Here is a 20,097-nt window from a genome sequence, read left to right on the forward strand (position 1 = left end):
CACCCAAACAGATGTCTACAAAGCCTCCGAGGACATGCAAGAAGCTGGACCCATGCTGGCCTTCAATGTGGCCATGGCAGAGGAATCCAACAGAACTATTGGGCGATCCTCTGGGTTTTCACCAGCCTAGAGAGAGAGAGATGTCCGGGGAAGTGGTATAGCAGCTGAATCTGACCTGACTTCTTCTGGCAGATGGCTGACCCTTGGGATGAGATGATTCTGCCAATGCACCCTGCATCAAAAGCTTAAGACATTGGTTCTCTAGGTAGATAGACAAGATGGAGAGGTGACTATTAAGGACAAACGCTTGACAAATAGAGTATGAAGTATGGTCATGAGAAGCACCCAAGCAAAAAAGACACTGCTCATGACAATCCTTATGGGGAATCTGTTTCCCACACTGATATATTCCTTTTCTGGCCTAGCAGGCTAAGGAAGTAAGAGAAACAGGAAGGAAAATAGGGCAAGATGGTAAAGATCCCTCAGCCAGCAAAGTGTTCCCAACAGAAGAAAGATAAATAAGGGCAAAGGAGGGAGGGACTGAATACTGCAACAGCGAAAAGAAGGGCATCTACTATTATGGTAAGATTTTACACAACTGTATTATGTCCTTCCACATCATTGTTGCACTATTGATCACATATGGAAGATTGCCAAAACTACTATAACAGATGAAAGGAGGAAGACACAGAGGAAACCTCTACAAACCCATAAAAGATAGCCCTGACAAATCCTGCCTTAGCTCTGGAAATGGCATCCAACTTGTAATGTATAGTAAAAGTGTGGACAGAGGACGAAGTACCAGCTTCAAGTATGGCTCTAGTATCTAATCCCAAAAAAAAGCTCCAGAAGACGTTACTGCCCTAATGGAATGAGCTCAAATTGAAGCACAAAGCTATTTACCATGAAAAGAATAGCAAAGGTAAATGGCCTTAGAAATCCAGGAGGAGATGGTTTGTTTAGAACCCCCCAAACCCAATGTCCTGGAAAGAAACAAAAGATTGCTTGGATTTGCAAATATCTTTTGTTTTATCTAAATACCACCTGAGCTACCCATGTAGATCCAAGGTGTTTAGAACCTTCTCACTAGCAGACTGTGAAGAAAGATAAAAAGGTAGGAAGCTGGATAGACTGATTTAAGAGACAACTCACTGACCACCATGGGCATAAGAGAAAGATTATTACACAAAAACACCATGTTCCTATGAAAAATTAAAAAAGGAAGGAGATGCCATTAGATCCTGAGGTATGTCCTCAGAAAAGTTGTGCCTGAATGAGATTAAAATTCTTTCAACCAAACTATAAATTGAAGAATGGACAGGTGAGGGAGAATGTGAGACCCCATGTCTTGTGTGAGAAGATCCAGCTATTGAGATTAACTTGTGATGATTGCCCCTGGCTAGGTTAAAATGAAGGGGGACCACTGCTGTCTGGGTCAAGAGGGAGTCACCTGCAAGATTCTTGGAAAGTTCTTCAAGATTTTCTGTAGAACCCTGGGAAGTAGAGGAAAATGAGAGTTTGGACAGAGAAACATCTCCTACCAAGAAAAAGACATAGCATCCACCTTCCAAGTCAGTGGACTTAGGATTCTGAAACTGAAGAGAGGAAGTTGCCTGTTCAGAGGGGAGGCAAAATACATCTACTTGAGGAATACCTCATCGATGTACTACGTCCAGAAACATCTCTATGTGAAGTACCCATTCCTGTGGTTGTAGCCTTGACCTGCTCAGAGAGTCTCCACAAGGATGTTATCTGAAGGAATGCAAACCACCTGAAGAGTTTTCTCATTGTGGATAGCCAAATCCCATGTACCACATAACTGTGGTGTTGTCTGTAAAGACTTTTAAAGGGCTGGAGACCAAAGAGAATAGAAGGCCTGTACAGCAAGAATAAGCCCCCCTCATTTCTTTTATGTTGATGTGGACTGACCTCAGACTGTTGAAAGAGGCTCTCCACCCCAGATCGGAAGGGGTGGGGGGCCTGAAAAGGTAGACCCGGATTAAGGGAGATCTGCCGAATCCACCAAAGAAACTTGAGTTTGAGACAAGACATTAAGGAGATTTGAAACTCCAGAGGAAGGCAAAGCTAAAGCCAAACTGCCTTCTGGTACCACTTATGTTTCCTCATATGAAGCTTGGTAAAGGGGATCGTGGGAGTAGCAGAGGTCATGAACTTCAGCACTTAGAGAAATTCCTTTGCTGGAATGACAGGAAGAATAATCAAAGGCTAGAAATAGGATTTCAGAGACAGGACCTTAGAAGAAGGAAGAGAAGTCAACACTGACATGGTTTGGATTCTGCATCCCAGAAAAATGTGATTTTGAGCAGGATTCAGACTTGATTTCTTGAGATTGATGGTGAACCTCAGACTGCATGGAAGGAATACTGCAAAGTGCAGATCCTGTAGAAGCCTGGCCTGAGAGGGAGGCTGAGGAAGCAGGTCATCCAGACAGGGGACTATTTGGATTCCCTGAAGCAAAGAGTACCTCCTCATAACTGAACCAGAAGCAGCAATCAGCTGCGTCATAACTACATTTGATGGAGTGACCTGAGAAGTGGAGCTCAACAAGGACAGGGCAGCATTCTTACCTTAGACTAAGGAAGGTCAGACAAACCCCCTACAAGTTGCTACAAAAGGGCCAAAACATACCTGGTCATATGAGTCTGATAATTAATGGCCTTAAAGGCCAAAGTGGCAGAAGTATACACTTTTTTCCTCAGCCTCTCCATATCCTGACTATCTTTATCACAAGCAGAAACTGGGTTGCCTTATCAGTAGAAAGACAGACCATTCCAGGGTCTGAAGGAGGAGACTTTTGTATATAAAGGCCTCTGGCACCTTATAAAAACAGTCGGTCTTCTTAGGGACCAGATATTGGGAGTCAGGATCCAAAAAAGGCAGATGCAAATATATCCAGCAAAGCATCCAACACAGGGGAGAACAGCATAAGATTTAGGCAATTCCATCTGCAACAGCTCATAATACCTCTTTCGAATATCAGAGACTTGTGAGAAATCCCACTTAAAATGCTCCATCATGCAAACTACTGTATCTCAAAAAGACAATTATGCAAAAGGAGAACCAAGACTCAAGGAATCCTCCTACTCATACTCATAGTCTAAAGGACAAGTAATCTGTCAGGAGTAGGCCAATGCTTCATCCCCACAGTCTCTCACCTCATCTGAAGAATCAGACGTCCTAGTCCTGGCAGGAGCAGGAGACCTAGGGAAGGCAAGAAGAGACATTCTCTGATGAGGCCTTAAAGCCATCAGGGCATTGAACAAGCTCTGGGGAAAATCCCACCATTCTTTCTGAGGATCCTAGCAATGGAAGGAATGTGTTTGGTTTTCTGATTTTCTTCAGAGGGACATCAGCTCCGACCAACCTAGGAGGCTTTGAGCCATTCCTTGACTTGATAAAGGTGCCTAGCATTTATTCCCTAACCAGAATCTGGAGATTCCCCCTAGTTCCTTTGGAAATAACCAACCATGGCTCCCACTAAATGTCCATGGTGGATGTTAGCATAGACCCAGAGGAAATGCAAGAACTCGGATCCATGCTGGCCTGTAATAGTGACAGCAAACAGGAAACCAGTGTCATCCCTGGATGGCCTTCGTGATCTTCAATCATCTCAGGAGAGACGTCCAGAAGCTGGGCAGCAGCAAATTCAGACAGAGATGTCTTAATCTTCCTCTTATGAGATGGCTGTGCCTTGGGGTGGCAAATTTGGCCATGGTACCCTGGGTCAAAAGACATTGGTTCTTAAGGTAAATGGAAAGAGAGGACAAATGACTGTGAAGCATTTTAGGATCAAAAGTCTGACAAATGGTACACCGAGTATGATCACGTAAATCTCCTAAGGAGAACAAACACTTCTCATGGTGATCATTTTGGGGAATGTGGCTCCCATACTGACATTTTCATTTCCTGAATGACATGAACCCTAAGTGCCCAAGTAAAAGAAGAAGAAACCCCAAAGGGGCACTTATCTGTAAATGGCTCGGTAGAAACTGGCTTAGTGAAGGGCAAAACTGATGTTCAACTGTAGCATTCAGACTGGAGGCAAAGTTGTTCTGAATATTCAGCGTACCTACTTCACCTTATGCTCTTTGCCAGGGCAGGGAGGATGCAGCTGATGTACAACACAAAGTAGGATGTAAAGACTATGGTATACTGGCAGGCTATTGGGCTATCCATGGCAGGAGATCCTTTAGGTGATGAACAATGCAACAGTGATATGGAAGGATACAGCAAGAATGCAGTAAGCAACTGAATGGGTGAAGCTAACTGGAATGTGGTGAGGCTATGGTATGGCAGGTGAATAACCATTACTTGTGATCAAGCAACAGATGGAGGTAATCACTTTAATTGTCTTAGTACCACACTCATTACAGTCCCTTTACTGAATATATACACCTCAGATACAGGACTACAATCAAGAAGCCAAGCAATAAATCAAACAGAACTAAAGACAAAGGACTTCTTTGGGCTCATCTATTGCACACTGATTACCCCAGCACCCTTAGTACAACTTCACTTTTTTCCCTATGTTGTGGCTTCAAGGTATCCAGACATATTACTTATTTCCAATTTTTTCACACTTTATTTTTTGGCTTTTCCTCTGCCTTTGTAATATACCCAAACTGGACAAACTGCTTTGAAATAAGTATGGAGGAAGTAACTGAATTAAGTAAGGGTGTGTGGGCTGCTAGACCCACAGAGGTCACAAGATTGTAGATGATCTGAGGTACATTTTACAGCCTTTTCTTCAAAGCTTTTTCTAACCTTTTGATCCAAATGGCCTGAATTAAAATTACAAGTAAAGAAAGAAATTCAGTCTTTATTTTTTCTTTCAATGAAAACACAAGCTGTATCCAAAGCTTAATATTCCAAGCTAACAAAAACTGTAATTACAACAAACTCAGAAAACAAATGCTTGCAATAATATATAAAGACAGTCTGGGAATAGTGTCTGCCTCCCTACCACTGACAAAGAGAGAATGAAAGAAAGACAGATTTAACTTTAGTGTACCCCTCTGATGTTAAACTAGGATGAAATTAAAAGAAAAATAGCCAGATGTATACATTATAAAGCATAGGATCAGGTGTGGGAAACCACAGCACCTGATAAAAACAGATAGGGAGTACATACAGACTTCACATACAAATAATCATAGCCAAAATCTCAACCAGAAAGGTAAGAGGGGTTCTGGCATTTATGTTGCAAGACACTTCCCCGTGAACTACAATGCCGACACCAGAAGGCCATAGCACCACTTTTCAGTAAAGCGGTATAAGCACAATCACTATGACATTAAACTCCGGGCACATCAAAATTACTACTAAAGAAAGGTACCCAGATGTATTTCAACAGCACAGGCAGCCACAGTAGAAGACAGTGTGATGTAAATAGGCTGACTACATAAAGTTTGTAGTAAAAAATGCAAAAGCAATACCTCACTGCATACCACCCAACCTCTTAGTGCAAGAAAACTGGACAAAGCCTAAAACAAAGGGTGCACAAATGCTCAAAATACTGCTCCTATGGACATAGAAAGTAATACCAGGATTTGTGTTGGCATGCATCTTCAGTAGGATATGAAGTCAGAAACTCAAATGCATGTTATTGTTTTTTGTAACTTGCCAGAAAACCACAAATGTTATGAGGAAAAGGTCAAATCTATGCAGCAAAAATCTGGATACTCTGTAAGAATTTTGACAGTTGAGAGATATGCCTCACTCTCAGTACAAATGCATAGCAGGGCGGCCGTAGCAGATGTATCATCAGGTAATTCCATCCCACTGTTACATGACAGTAATTTCAAAGTCTGTACCAGAAGCAGAGATGCTGTGCTGTAAAATAAAAAAAAATACACCCAGCATATCCTATAACATAACATAATATGCCAAAACTTCAAACCAACTGCAAGAGCATGGATATTCCTGTTAGAGAACAGGAAGGGGAGTTTAGTTTTAGCAGAGCTTTGCACAGATAATCAAAGACTTGAGAAAAAATAGTTCAGTGAAAGATATACCCCAAGGAACTGAACAACATTAGAGTTCAGTACTAAGAGGGAATAAGTGTCCAACTTACATTGAAGTGAGTGAGGTACAGCTAAGGCTGCTTATTAGAATTGTTTCCTAGCAAAATGCAGGGATAATTACCTTCATGAATCACTATGTAGATAAACAGAATAGCAGACACACAAGGGACATGGGAGGCTCATGCATAATCCAAACATATTAAATTAATAGAGAAATATATACTTATGTATGGCAAATATGCTATGTATTTCTCACCTACCTATAAATACGTCAGTCTACCAGAAGAGCATGTGTGGCACATGGAGTTCTGACACAATCATCTTACAATAGCTGCAGATAGGACAAACAATTTATTTATTTATTTATTTTATTTGACATTTCTTGACAGGGTTAGTCTGATTGGGCAGCAGCCCTTTTTCAGCGGAGGCCCAAGGAGAAAAACTCCAAAAATTACAAGTAACAAAAGTTATCACATGACAGAATTATAACTAAAATTACAATAATTACAGTATGCAATAGATGTAAATGTACAATTTGTATAAGAATATGAATTACTGAGAATTGTAAGTACATCAGTGATCCCTTCCGGTTTGGTTATGTACTAGGCAGACTTCAAAAAACGAAGCAATACAGGAAAGCATCCCTAAGTAAAGTCTGTATCTGTAAATGAGATTGGGCAAAGAAGTTTGATTGGTGAAATAAGGCAGGTCATCAAAGGGCAAGTGTTGTCTAAGGTCAGTGACACTAGTGTTTTACACTGAGTGCAGACATGTACATTGCTCTCATATTGTGAATATCCTACTGCTGTGCAAGTAGGAATACACCATAACCAAGTTCCAGCCAGGTATAGAGCAGCAGAGTGGATTAAACAGAGCAACAGATTACCATGCTTGACAGACACCACTTGGAAGCCACTGCCTATGCTGCTAGCCATAGCAAGCTAGTATAAGCTCTATGTACATCAAAGTGAAACATTCTACAGTTTCCACAGGCACAGAGCAACCTACAGCTGACATCACTGGCATCCAGTTGCTCAGCCTCACTAACCTGTAGAACATGGATGTCAAGCAGCCCACCACAAGTAGCACAGACATGACGAATATTACCTATGAGTACAGACCAGTACCGCTTGGCAGCAGATACTGGACAGTGCCCAGCCAACATGGCAAGTCAGTGCTAGTGACAGAATGCTACCCATTTCTTTTAGTGTGTGAATCTCTATCTAAATGATACTAGGAATGTATCAATAGAAGGATAAAGGCCAGTAGAGGCAAGGCAATGACAGTGCATCATGCAGAATGGGAAGAACTGCTGAAATCTTTACCACAGCAACATGGGCCAGATGTAGCCAGTGCACAGGGAGCAGTGCTAAATGCAGAACGACAACAGAACGCAGAGCAAAGCAAAGATTTGGCCAGTCAAGTAATGCAGAGTGTGTGTCCTTGGAAAGGCAGATGATAATGTCCTACAGAAGATGCCACATCATGCTACACCCATCAAACCATTACTACCAGAATACAGCAGAGAGCAAGGCATCCCTTTCCATGCCTCCTGCAATCCTAGAATATATTGAAGTTAGCCGGTACCCAGTTCACATTTGTACCTTCCTCTGATTTTGAAAAGGCAGAAATTTGTGCTAGTTGTAAGGCACGCCCTAAGACTATCCTAAAGGGTTGCTTATTGCATTTTGCTCAGATTGTTTGGCAGCAACTGCAGCACCACTGCCTTGTGGAACTTTATGGTACAGACACTGCTTATTCTATACTCATCCACAAGTTGACTGCACTGGCCTTCTTACAAATAGATGATGATTTTCCTGCACTTTTGGAGTTTGTGTCCACACTGCCTGAATGTGAGAAGCCCATATCAACATTTCTTGACCATCATTAAGTGAGTGGCCATCCAAGGAAGTATGCATCGCTCCTCAATGAGTGCCAACATCTTATCCTCTGACATTTTGAAATATCTGCAATGTCTCTAGCATGGATATTCCACAAACCAATAATTAAGTGGCAGCATGGCGCCACCAGCTAAAGGTGTTACCATGCTTCCACCGGATTATTGGTTTGTGGAAGATCCACGCCAGAGATTTCACAGAATGGGAAAAAAAACTAAATGGTAAATGACGAGAATCACTGCTCAGGGAAAGCCAGTGACACCCCACAGAAAAGCTAGAACTGTAAGGCAGTACTGCTGAAAACACATACTCCAACATAAGTGTGACTATAGCAATATTCAATATTTCTTTTTTGCTGTGAAACATTTTAGAAGCTGTGATTATATTGCATATAGTGCACACCAAGCACTTCACACATCACTTCCACTGCTGTATTAATAAATGATTTGCCCATTGTACACTTCTTATACAGTGCCACATTCATCCCACCTAGCATCTGGATGCTTCTGCCTGTATTGCAGACGGTTATGCCTTTGTGCTCCTGGGGATATGCACATAAGTTAACTCTGTGGTTTTGCTTCTGCCATCTAAGGGTATGGTGCAGAGGGAATCTGCTATGCCAACAGAAAATGTCCACAGCCATATGCCACTGCAGCTAGAGTGCCATCCAGCCATATGGCCACATCCACCTGTCCCACATGGAATTGTCATGCTGCCTAGGCACCTGAATCCATCCAAGAGCTGTGAGATGGCAATGGTACTCACTACACCACTGTACCAATGATCAGTTGCTATTACATAACTCTGGTCCACATGCCCACAGATAGCCATGCTAGCATCTGACTGCGATGGAAAATGGAAGAAATTATTGTTATCCTGCTACATTTATAAACACTGCAACCCCTTCCCTCAACACATCATTTTCATCTACAAGCAGACCCCATATTCTTCAATTATACCAATTTTATTTTCTGTGCATAATTCAAATGTCCGAGTCTGTTGAAAATAACAACAGTAAACTATTCCTTTAGGCTTCACACAGACACATACCAGTTCTAGAAACTCAAGAATAATGACTTCTTAACTTGTGGAGGATCACTCACTTACAAATTAATGACAGCTTTCTTTACCGTGCACACCTCATATATCTATGATACAAAAAAGCTATAGCGGTCACAATAATGTATTGCAAGTTTATTTCCCACAAACAATGACCACAGTCACATATTCCAATTTGCTTCACACAAATACACATAAATCTACAATGCCAAAAATCATAATTAACTTGAGCAAATGACAGCGTCAGTCACTGTTATCTACAAATGGTGCCACACTTAGCAATTTCAGCCAATCTGTTGTAGAACACCTCAGATGTCTGATTGTGATTAAAATAATGGTCACAGTAAAATTTCTAGCTTTGTTTCACATAAACAGTAATAACAGTGAAGTATTCCTGCTTGTGTGCCCTGCAAAGCCAGAATAATGACCAGCTCAAGAAAATGATAGTATCATCAGTCACTTTCATGCACAGAGAGCCCACATAATTAGCAATTACAGTTAAACTTGTTGAATGTGTACTCCTTGGGTATCAGAATGTAATAAAATAAACATAATAAACAGCCACAGTAATTTATTTTAGTCCCCTAATACAAATCCAGGCAGACACAGACACACACAGACACACACACACACACACACACACACACACACACACACACACACACACACACACACACACACACACACACACACACACACACACAAAATTCTATAACTGTGTACACCAAAGATTTTTGAATTTTACTGAATGAATATTTATTAAACTAATGACCACATATTGAAGTGTAGCTATTCTGGCAACTGGTGCCATCCTCCATTACAGTGCCAATCACAACTTTAATTTAAGAAACAAAGGGGGAAAAAAAGAAATTGCCTCAGACTTGATTAAAAAAAAAAAAACAAATTATCTCTTCTGGCATGCTCCTCTCCTCAGACCTCAGCAGCAAAAAGAGCAAAAAAAGGCTGTTTTCCAGCAGCTGCCTTTTACCCCACCATAGCTACATCTCACATTTATTTCAGCTTGCTGCTGTCAGAAACATACAGATCATATCTGCTCACACATACAAACACACTTCACTTCAGTCGCAAACTGCCTCAGCTTGAGCAAATAGGAAAGGACTCCTCACCATTTCATACAGCAGCCCAACAAATCACTTATTGAATGATATTTCTTCCATTATGCAAAGAAGACCTGTAATAAGAATCAATCATATTATTCTCAATTTGGAAAAGGCATAATTACAGCTGGTGCGTCAAGCAAGAAGATTTTTTTAAATAGGACCTAAAAGCTCTCAAAATGCTGTGCATGTGCAGTAACATATCCAGAGTTCCAAGCTCCAGAAATACTGGCAAGGTAAATATATTATTTAAAATTAAAATAACTAGAAAAGTTTTTTTTTCCATGGGTGGGGGCACTGCAGCACAGCAACCAGTACCATAAGCCACTTATGACAACAACACATTTAAGTCTTCTAGTGTTATAAGAAATATTAGAAAAATAGGAGTACAGTAATTTACATTCAGATTGTGAGCAATATATATCTACCATTCCCTAAGGTGTGATCCGTAATGTCAATATAAGACTAAAATTAGCACCTCATTTTTAGTTGAGTATTTTTTGCAAAAGGCATTCCAAGTAGCATTCAGCATTTCAGCACAATTTAAAACAAACCAAGAATGTGATGGAAGCAAATGATTCTACCAGAAAACCAGCAGAAATGCAACAAAAACTAATAGTAGAACCAAACGACGGCCAGTAAAATTGTCAGAACAAACTTTAATGGTCAGCACAATTCCTCAAATCATGATATTACAGCTATATACAGCAACAGCATTTTTGCCTACAATAACTGTTGACCCTTTATTTGGGCTACACTGCTGCTACTACAAAACATCTGATAGTATTGCCAGTGTAGACATTATGCTACTACCATGTCAAGTGTGGATTTAACACAGACCCTCATTCATGAAGCTCCACTCTACTCTTCTAGTGTACCTTTATTACCTTACTTTCCCCTGTTTCCCTATCAACTCTACCACAAACTTGTGCCATTTTCACTCATCTGTGTACTAATCCCTAACCACACTACACATTTCTCCATACCATGTTAAACTGTATGTACAGTGACACCGTTTTAACCATAACAGGTATCCCTTTATTTTTCTTACTTGTGTTTCCTTGCATACTGTACTCCATTACAGTAATAGCTGCCTGTTCATTTGGATTTCACTACTGGTACTACAAAGCTCCTCATAATGGTGCAATGTGTGGACTTAGTACTACCACCTTGTGGAGCTAGGGTTTGATCCAGACTCCCTCCCTGAAACCCCAAGTTTGGCCTAGCATTAAAATCCACTTTATTTACCTCACTTCCCCTTGGTAACTAAGAGAAAAATGAATGGCTAACAGGGGCCATTTTACTGACTGATACTGACATTTTAATAGCATTAATCACCAACTTCTGCTACCCAAACTTCTCAAATGAGGTTTTGGAATTATCTTTCTCACAGATTATTTGCCATATACGGGAGAAATAACCTGAGAGAAAAATGCCTTTTTCTGCAGGAGTCCAACAAGGGTCTGTACTAGGTCAATTTCTCATTTTTTATTCATGATACAAGTTCAACACCCTCTTCCAACCTTACCTTTTACACAGACATTATTCTTTATACTGAAGAAACAAAACATGTAGCAATGCTATTTTAATAATGTCTACTTCAATCATCTCACGGTTAATGTTGATACAACAACCACTATGCTATTTAATACTGCAAATAACTAGCTTGAAAGAGCCCATTCCACACACCGACTCTCCCACTGATAAATGCTTAGATTTTCTACATAGCAGTTAATTCCTATTCCATATACAACCATCTCATCCCATATTCCTAAGGGCCACATCCAAAAATAATCTCATACCCACAGAAAAACAGTGTTGCCCTATTGTCTCACTATATTCCTCAGCTAACACATACTGGCTGCAAACAACTCTAAAAGGCATCTGCAGATTCATAAATCTATTTCTCTGGAATGAATACCACTGGCACACACTTCAAAAAGCCAACTATTTATTCATATCATCAGGATCCATTTGTCATCTCTCTCTCTTATTAACTTTTGAAATCGTACACTAATGTTATTGCCCTTCCCTTCTAAATAAAACTGCAATAAAAACCTCACCTTAGGCTGTCTGCCCACAAGGCAATAAATACAGTAACTCCTTAATGATTCAAATACAGTCTTTTCACCAGTGGAAAAAGTTTCTCAAGATAATATCTGCAGACCGGAAAGATCATTCCAAAGTGATATAAGCAATTTCAAAAACACACACACACACACACACACACACACACACAAAATACGTTTTTCCTACTTGTTAGGTAGGTCTGTTTTTCTCCTATTATTGTACACTATGCTGTGACATACCAACATTGTGTCTGTTACAGTGTTTGTATACTATATTGAATACTAGATTGATATACTGATAATTGTTTGTCAAACAATGCAGTCATACTATACTATTGGTCCTTGGACCAGCCTAGCCACTTGGTCAGCAAAGATAAATAAAAACAAAAATAAAGTAAAATACAATAAAATAACACATAGACTTGTGTTCTATACACTATATATATTTATATCTATATCGCCAAGCAATTCTGTTTGTGCTATTAAATGCAGCTAGGCCAAAATTCAGGTTAGGCATAGCCTTGCATTCTAGGCAGACCTCGGAGATAGAATAACTGCAATATTAGCTGTATTTTCTATACAACCCTGAAAACCACTAAGTAATTTTCATGCTACAGCTGTGTTTAATAATACATTATACGTCCTTGTTCTAAACTTAATGGTCATGCTAACGCTGAAATAAAAGAATATATGAAGGTATTGCAAGGAATAAAATAAAAAAGTTCTGAACCTAAAACTATTTGTATTTGCAATAATTCTGCATATAAAATGTTTCCTATTTGCAATATATATATATATATATATATATATACACACGTGTGTGTGCCTTTCGTTTCTTTAAAGAAATAACTGTACTAATCAAAAACGCAAAATGCATTCTAAGACCTCTGAGAATGTCTTAATACAGTTTAATTTTACCATGTAGAAAAGATATAAAACAAACGTTTTTTGCCCACTAAATTAAATTATGCATGGCCATATGCACCTGTAGCCCGTGTTCAGGATGTTGACTGTTTCTGTGAGTTACCTGAAGAAGTAATATGCATAAAAGCTTGTGTATGCTACTGTTTACTGCTTTGAAAATAAATCTTCTGCCATGGCTCTTTGAACAGAGTTTTTTTTTTTTTTTTGAAATGGCAGAATCCACAATAACTGCTCCTGCTGAATATAATTATAAGACAGCTTGGGCTTTCTCACCTCCATACCCTTAGCCATCATTTATCTGTAGCTACAGGCCTAGGGTAAGGGAAACCAGGTTTACAGTTTGAAGAAAAAGAAATAAAACTAAACCATCATCATCATGGCTGAGCAGGAAATCAAAGCATAATTTTGAGGCACAATACAATTTTGGCAATGTGCAATTTAGAAAGCACATCATTTTATACCAGTTGCAGTGCTTTTTCCCCTCCCTCCTTGTTTTGATATTTTTTTCTCTGATCATTTTTCATGTTATGTTAAGTGTGGCTGTAAACCAATTAGGAATCATCTTACAGTCTGTAGATGTGTACTGTTATAATCAACTTTCAAATCTAAAGTAGGGAAAGCAGTACATTTTCCTTGGAAATTACAAAAACATTTCTTAATAAATGTTTGATTTTTTTAAAAGAAATACCATTGCATAATAGCAGGAATGTATACCAAAGTATGGGTTGCACTGAGTTTTACTCACTTCTACTGATTATTTGATAACAGCAGTGAAACCTTCAAGATCACACCACAAAAGGCATGAGTAACCCAATCCTTCATAACATATTTATGCTATGTATGGTTTTCTTTTATTTTAAATTTTTACGTGAGCCCAACTCTTCCATACTTTACAAAATGACATGGTATGCAATAGATCCGTGCAGGATGTGGGAAGCATATTCCCTCCCACTCCACTCTGATAGGTTGCCTGCTCTGCTGTGCTCAACAGAGTGTACAGTTCATGAATGTAAGTTGTAGCATCCATTAGGGGACATCTTGGTCCCTCATGGAAGACAAGCAGGCATCAGCTGGTCACTTCATCCTATAACAATCTCTCCAATAACCAAGTTGCTATTCAATCTCTGGTCACCAGAACTACAGATGGATGCCCTGCATCTGTGCCAGATGTCTAGCATTCTTATACTAAAATGACAGTAAATAAATAAAATAAATAAACATTCGAGTGGTTCTTTAAAAATATTAGGTAATTGATTCCTGTAGTGTACAGTATAGTGAGATTATATCTCAAGTTAGAAGTGACAATACCTTTGTAGTGCATGAAATGTTCTGCTTACTCTCTGAAAAGCACATGACATGAAACCCAGTCTTAAAAGCAGTGGTTAATAAAAGCTTGTTAAACACACCTAAATGTTGTTACGACTGGGTCTTGCACTAGGGACTAACAGTGGGCAGTACTAGCCAGCAAAGAAGATTGCCAGAGGGTAAAGTAACTTTTAAAAGCTGTTAAAACTTTACTGGGACATAAGTAAAAGCAGAAAGTGTGTCTCACAGCTTGTAAAGCCCTTTATTCTACGGCATAACATTTCCCTGCTGTCATTACTTTACTACCTTTAAAAACACTTTGGTTCTCATGCACTTTTTTCTGTAGCTGGTAGTACATGAAGCAGAAAAATCTCCGTGCACTACAAAGCATTATCATCAATCATATGTATTATGTTTTCTTGTCATGGATGCCATGAATAGGCAAATAGATAAACTAAGCTGCGTATGATTAGAGACCCATTCATAACCCTCAGTTTCAATACTAGAGCAAAAATTACTCTTTGTAAACACTGCAGATGACTTACAGTACAAACCTTTTGGAAATGTGCACTCAGAATCTTAATTCATGCTTAAATCATGATCATATCTGAACATTGAAACTGAAACTGTAATGCCTGTATTTTTAAATACATAACAATTAACAGAGTGTGGAATAGTAACTTCACTGAAGATTAGAAGCACGTGTGACACAAGATTTCAGTGTAACTGAGTAATACTTAGTGCGGTTAATTAACTTCACATTCTCATTCAGTGTATTACAGTTTACTAAATGGACTTCTTTGTACCTATTACAGCTATAAATTACTGAACATTTTCATTTGAAATCACATAAGCAGTACTGGCGGTTTTAATACTGGTAGGTGTGTCTACTTCAGTGTTCTCCTGAACTCCAGTTTTCTCCCATCTCCCAAAAAAGGCTGGTTGAGTTACTGCACTAAAGTATCAGTACATTTTTATCAAAGCCTCTCAGCTACTTTTATTTTATTAACAATGACTTGCAATAATTATTTTTTGCTTTGGTTTACAAAGTTACAATGGTTTGCAATCATTATTTTTTGCTTTGTTTGGTTTACAAAGTTTGCCTGTGTATTGCTTTGCTATATTGTATTCAGCCCTTGCCTCACTGCGTGGATCATGGCTAAAAAGGGTTCACCTACCCGTCCACTTATCTGGTTAACACAAAGATGCACTGGTGATACATAGACTGATAGAACAAAGAGGCATAGATGATGGATTAGATAGATAGGTAGGTAGGTAGATAGATAGATAGATAGATAGATAGATAGATAGATAGATCACAAAATTCAGCTTCTGTGAGTACTGCTGTTTTGATACTCTTTGTATGGTGATGATCCAAGTTTATTGTCCTGTTTCACATATGCTGATGTATTCAACAGTATCCGCCTGTTTCATCTTTTCTTCCATCACGCTATATAAAAGGCTTAGTAATGTGGAAGAACACATACACATAGAAATGATGGGAGAAAGTGGAAATCTGAGAGGGTAGCAACTTGCAGATCAAAGGCAGATGATGTGTAGGAGGACAGTTTGTCTGAAAGATTCAGATAGTTGCTGCCAAATACAACACCTGCAACTCAGTTCTAGTCTTTCATTGTCATCATCATTGTAGAAAAACAGAAGGGACTTGTACGGAAGTTAAAAGTGAAGAAAAATCTAAGGAAATGTTTTGAAATGCTGGATTTGTAAGAAAAAAGCTTAAAGTCATAAAGCAGGAATGATGCTGAAAACATTATTAGTGACTAGTTTTTATTACATCAGGTATTCAAACTTTGCTCAAAGCACTTTTAAAATTGGTACTAATTTTCCAATACTGTTTTCATATTTTTCAGTGTCCTTGTTCTTATTGAATATGAGTTTTACAAGCATTTACCACTGTCTTTTGTTAATCTTATCAAAGGTGAATATTTGATAGGCAGCCCCCAGCCCCTTTGTCAGTATTCTGTGTATTCAACAAAGCTGTCTGCATAACAAGATAGTGTCCTTCAGGTGCAGTCTGAACTACGTGTTCTTTTTATTAAGTTAGGGGATCACCCCCTGAGACAGGATGTAGTCCTTTGGCTTCATCATTAAATTGCCGTATATCCTCTAGGAGCCTTGGCCAAGCAAATCTGTTAGTGTTAGCACTGCATGTACCTCTCCATACATTTGTGATGTCGTTTAGAGGACTGCTGTATTACCCCCTTGTTCTTTGATAATCTCCTGCACTTACAGCTGTTGCCAAGAGGCAGTTATTTAAGGACTTCCAGCAAATTTCACCAGTCGAAAAGCAGTAGATGTCTCCCTTCCCATAGCTCCTCATATCTGAACATCAGCTGATCCTGTGATGAGTAGAACTGCTTGTACTACAGATTAATGCCCTTTTGTACAAATACTTCTACTTGTTCTATTAATTTAGAATAAAGGCATCAGTTTTGCACTTTCAGGGTAGGTATACATCACTTGCGACAATAGGCAAATTAATGTAATAACAGTAAAAATCTACTGGATTGTAAAAGGAATGGTTTGACAGATTCAGAGAATTAACTAGTAATGAAATCCTGCCAGAGTTGTAACAATGATTCTTGCTATTAAATTATTTAATTTAATTTTGTTTACCAGATAATGCATGGATCAGATTTGATCATTTCCAGGTTTAGCCTGGGTTGCCTACATAGTAACAAGTAATGTGTGTGTGTGTGCGTGTGTGTGTGTGTGTGTGTGTGTCTATGTGTGAGTGTGTGTGCGTGCGCAAATATATATATATATATATATATATATATATATATATATATATACATATATTCATGTATATGTATAAAACATAATATATAATATTGCATAATTAAATGAGTAAAGTAGCATAATATATACAATAATTATGTTATTAACATATAATTATGCTAATAGCATAATATATATATGTAAAATAATTAACATAACATAGATGTAAAAAATGTCCACATATTTACAAGACGTTTTAAAAAGAAGTAGGATCAGAAGTACACCGTGCATAATACAGGTGTTATAGGTGAGGTAAATGTGGTCCATCCAACAGAATGTACATAGAATCTACAAGTATGGAAGGACATTTTAGCAGTGAAAAGAGTTGCAACTGTACAATACTAAGAGCTGCAATAGGAAATCTAATAACAAGAAATGTGAATATTAGATATATTGTAGAGAACAGATAGGGAAGCGGTGGGCATGAGTTTATATGTTGAAGAGATTAGGAGATTAAGCAGTCAAGGTTTCCATGGATGAAAGTAATAGCATAGCAATCTTAATCATAACTATTTATCTGTCTATGTCTATCTCTAAACAGTAGACTGTAGATAAGGGTACAATAAGAAATGCATACTTGGTAGACTACGTAGGTATTTAAAATAATTATAGGTTGAAGAAATCATAAACAAATGTTTGTGTATCTTAAAGGCATCACAACCAATTAGTTATGATCCTGGCTTTTCAAAAAATCACTAAAATTCTCTTAAACACGACATGTTTCTGTTACTCACTAAAAACTAAAGTAAAAGGTTACAGCACTGTACACTGCAAAGCCTCTCTGGACAACTTACTTATCCATGCTGTTTTGATTACAGTATAGATTACTGTTTTTTTCTTAAGACAGTTGTCCTAAACACAGTACTGTCTTTAGTAAGACAACTAATCATTTGTAGAGATACATGCATCACTGTAGTTATTGAGTCAATACATCGTGTTGCCAGTCCTATTTTTGCTGACCTTTGACCTCACCAAGAGCAATGTTTTTCCTAAAGATCTCATTTTCTATGTGTGATATGTTAGAAGTATTAATGCTGACATCTCACCATTTCAGTTCATGAAATAGTTAGCTTTTAACTCTGCCATACTGAATGATTTATTTTTCAAGAAGTACATGGTAAATGCAGTATTCTTTGTCACCACCATCTTTGAAATGTGTCAGTTTTTTCTTTGCTTGTTTTTTCACAATCCAGCTTTGATATCCATAAGATGACACTGATGGAAAAGTTAAAACTTTAGATTCAAAGACACCTATCAGCAAGATATTACCTATAGTTTTCAAAATGATTTGACATAACTTCATGATGGCTTGTAATTTCATTACTGAGTTTTGATCAAATCAGACTGAAGTCATCTGTTAGTCTTTTGTTTCCCTCGGTCAAGAATATATTTATTGATTTTACCAGCAAAAGGATATTTGTCTTCTTTATGTCAAAATACTAGCTCATTATGAGATTACATTGTTTAATCTTGATATGCAGATAATTCAGATGATCTTCTCTTTTATCCAGTAATGTGGTATGATCAACATAGCAAACGTTGTTGACAATTCTTCCTCTAATTCGCATATCATGCTTTTCTACATTTTCTATATATATTAATATAATGTAATTATATAATTATTGTAATATATAATACTGGGGTACCCAGCAGAGTTGTTGTGTCTTTCGGCTTTTCCCGGTTAGGGGTCGCCACAGCGGAACTCCGGTCCGCTAATAATTGGTAGTTGATTTTTATGTGCCGAGATACCAGCCCTGACACACAACCCTCAACGAAGGTATGCCCATTCACACATGTCTCCACGCAGAAGACGCTCTAACTGAGAATCGAACCGGACAGTGTCTTACTGTGAGGCGACAACGCTATTGCAGCACCACCACCGCAGATCACTGCTAAAAGATTGTAGCTGGTGAACTGACAACCCAGCTCCATGTGCCAAAATGGGAAAAAGGGGTTGTGGAAGGATGGATGAATGGATGGATATAATTATCGACTATGGGATGAGTACAGCCAGTCTATAAAAAATGGGATGGGTTATTCTGAGCACCAAAAGGGAAATTGGCTAGGCTTAAAATGGCCTGCAAAGCCAGCTAGCCTAGTGCGAACGTATGGACCTGTGAAAAAGAATCTAAATGAGTTTTCAGTGAGTGTACTGGTGTTAATTGCCTAACGCCCAGTACTGCAGCCTGCTACAATCCTGTCCCCAGCACACTACAATTAAATGATTCATGCCAACAGAGCCAATTCCATACTTCTTTCTATGGCATCTAGAACATCAGACAAACAAAATGATCCTCCATGCTATGATACCTGCTCCTGCGAGTGTTACTTTCAATGTAATGCTGGTTTGCCTTTATTTTTGCAGTTATAGATGCACAATTGTGGTCACTAAGTCCCTTGATTGTCCATGTGTAACTGAATCTATTAAACAATGTGGATTTCACATCTCTCAGCTGTTCATGATTTTACAGAATATCCCTGATTTTGCCAAACACTTTTGTTTTGTCTCTTGTAAAATTTTTGATTTTCTGTTAAACCACAAAGAATTACCCCAGTTGTTAATGCCAGAGATCAGAGTTTTATACATACTGTTCACAAATTGCACACTAGTACAAACCCTGTGTTCAATTAACTTTTCTAAGTAAACTAGAATAGAGTTAAAAAAGGTATTCTTGTTCTTGGGTCTTTGCCCCTCGACATGTTCGGCTTTGTCTAAAATTCTTAAGGAAACAGGTTGACACATGTGATGATAGCTCTCATAGAAAACACTGTATAAATAAGGTTACCTTATTTTGCAAACTTTCAAAAATCTGGTGACTTGACAGGGTCAGTACAAACACATGTGGCATTGAATCTTTTGTAAGAGCTGTTTCTACTG

Source organism: Protopterus annectens, chromosome 3.part0, assembly GCF_019279795.1.
Source record: "Protopterus annectens isolate FY-2018-M chromosome 3.part0, PAN1.0, whole genome shotgun sequence".
Taxonomy (NCBI): domain Eukaryota; kingdom Metazoa; phylum Chordata; order Ceratodontiformes; family Protopteridae; genus Protopterus; species Protopterus annectens.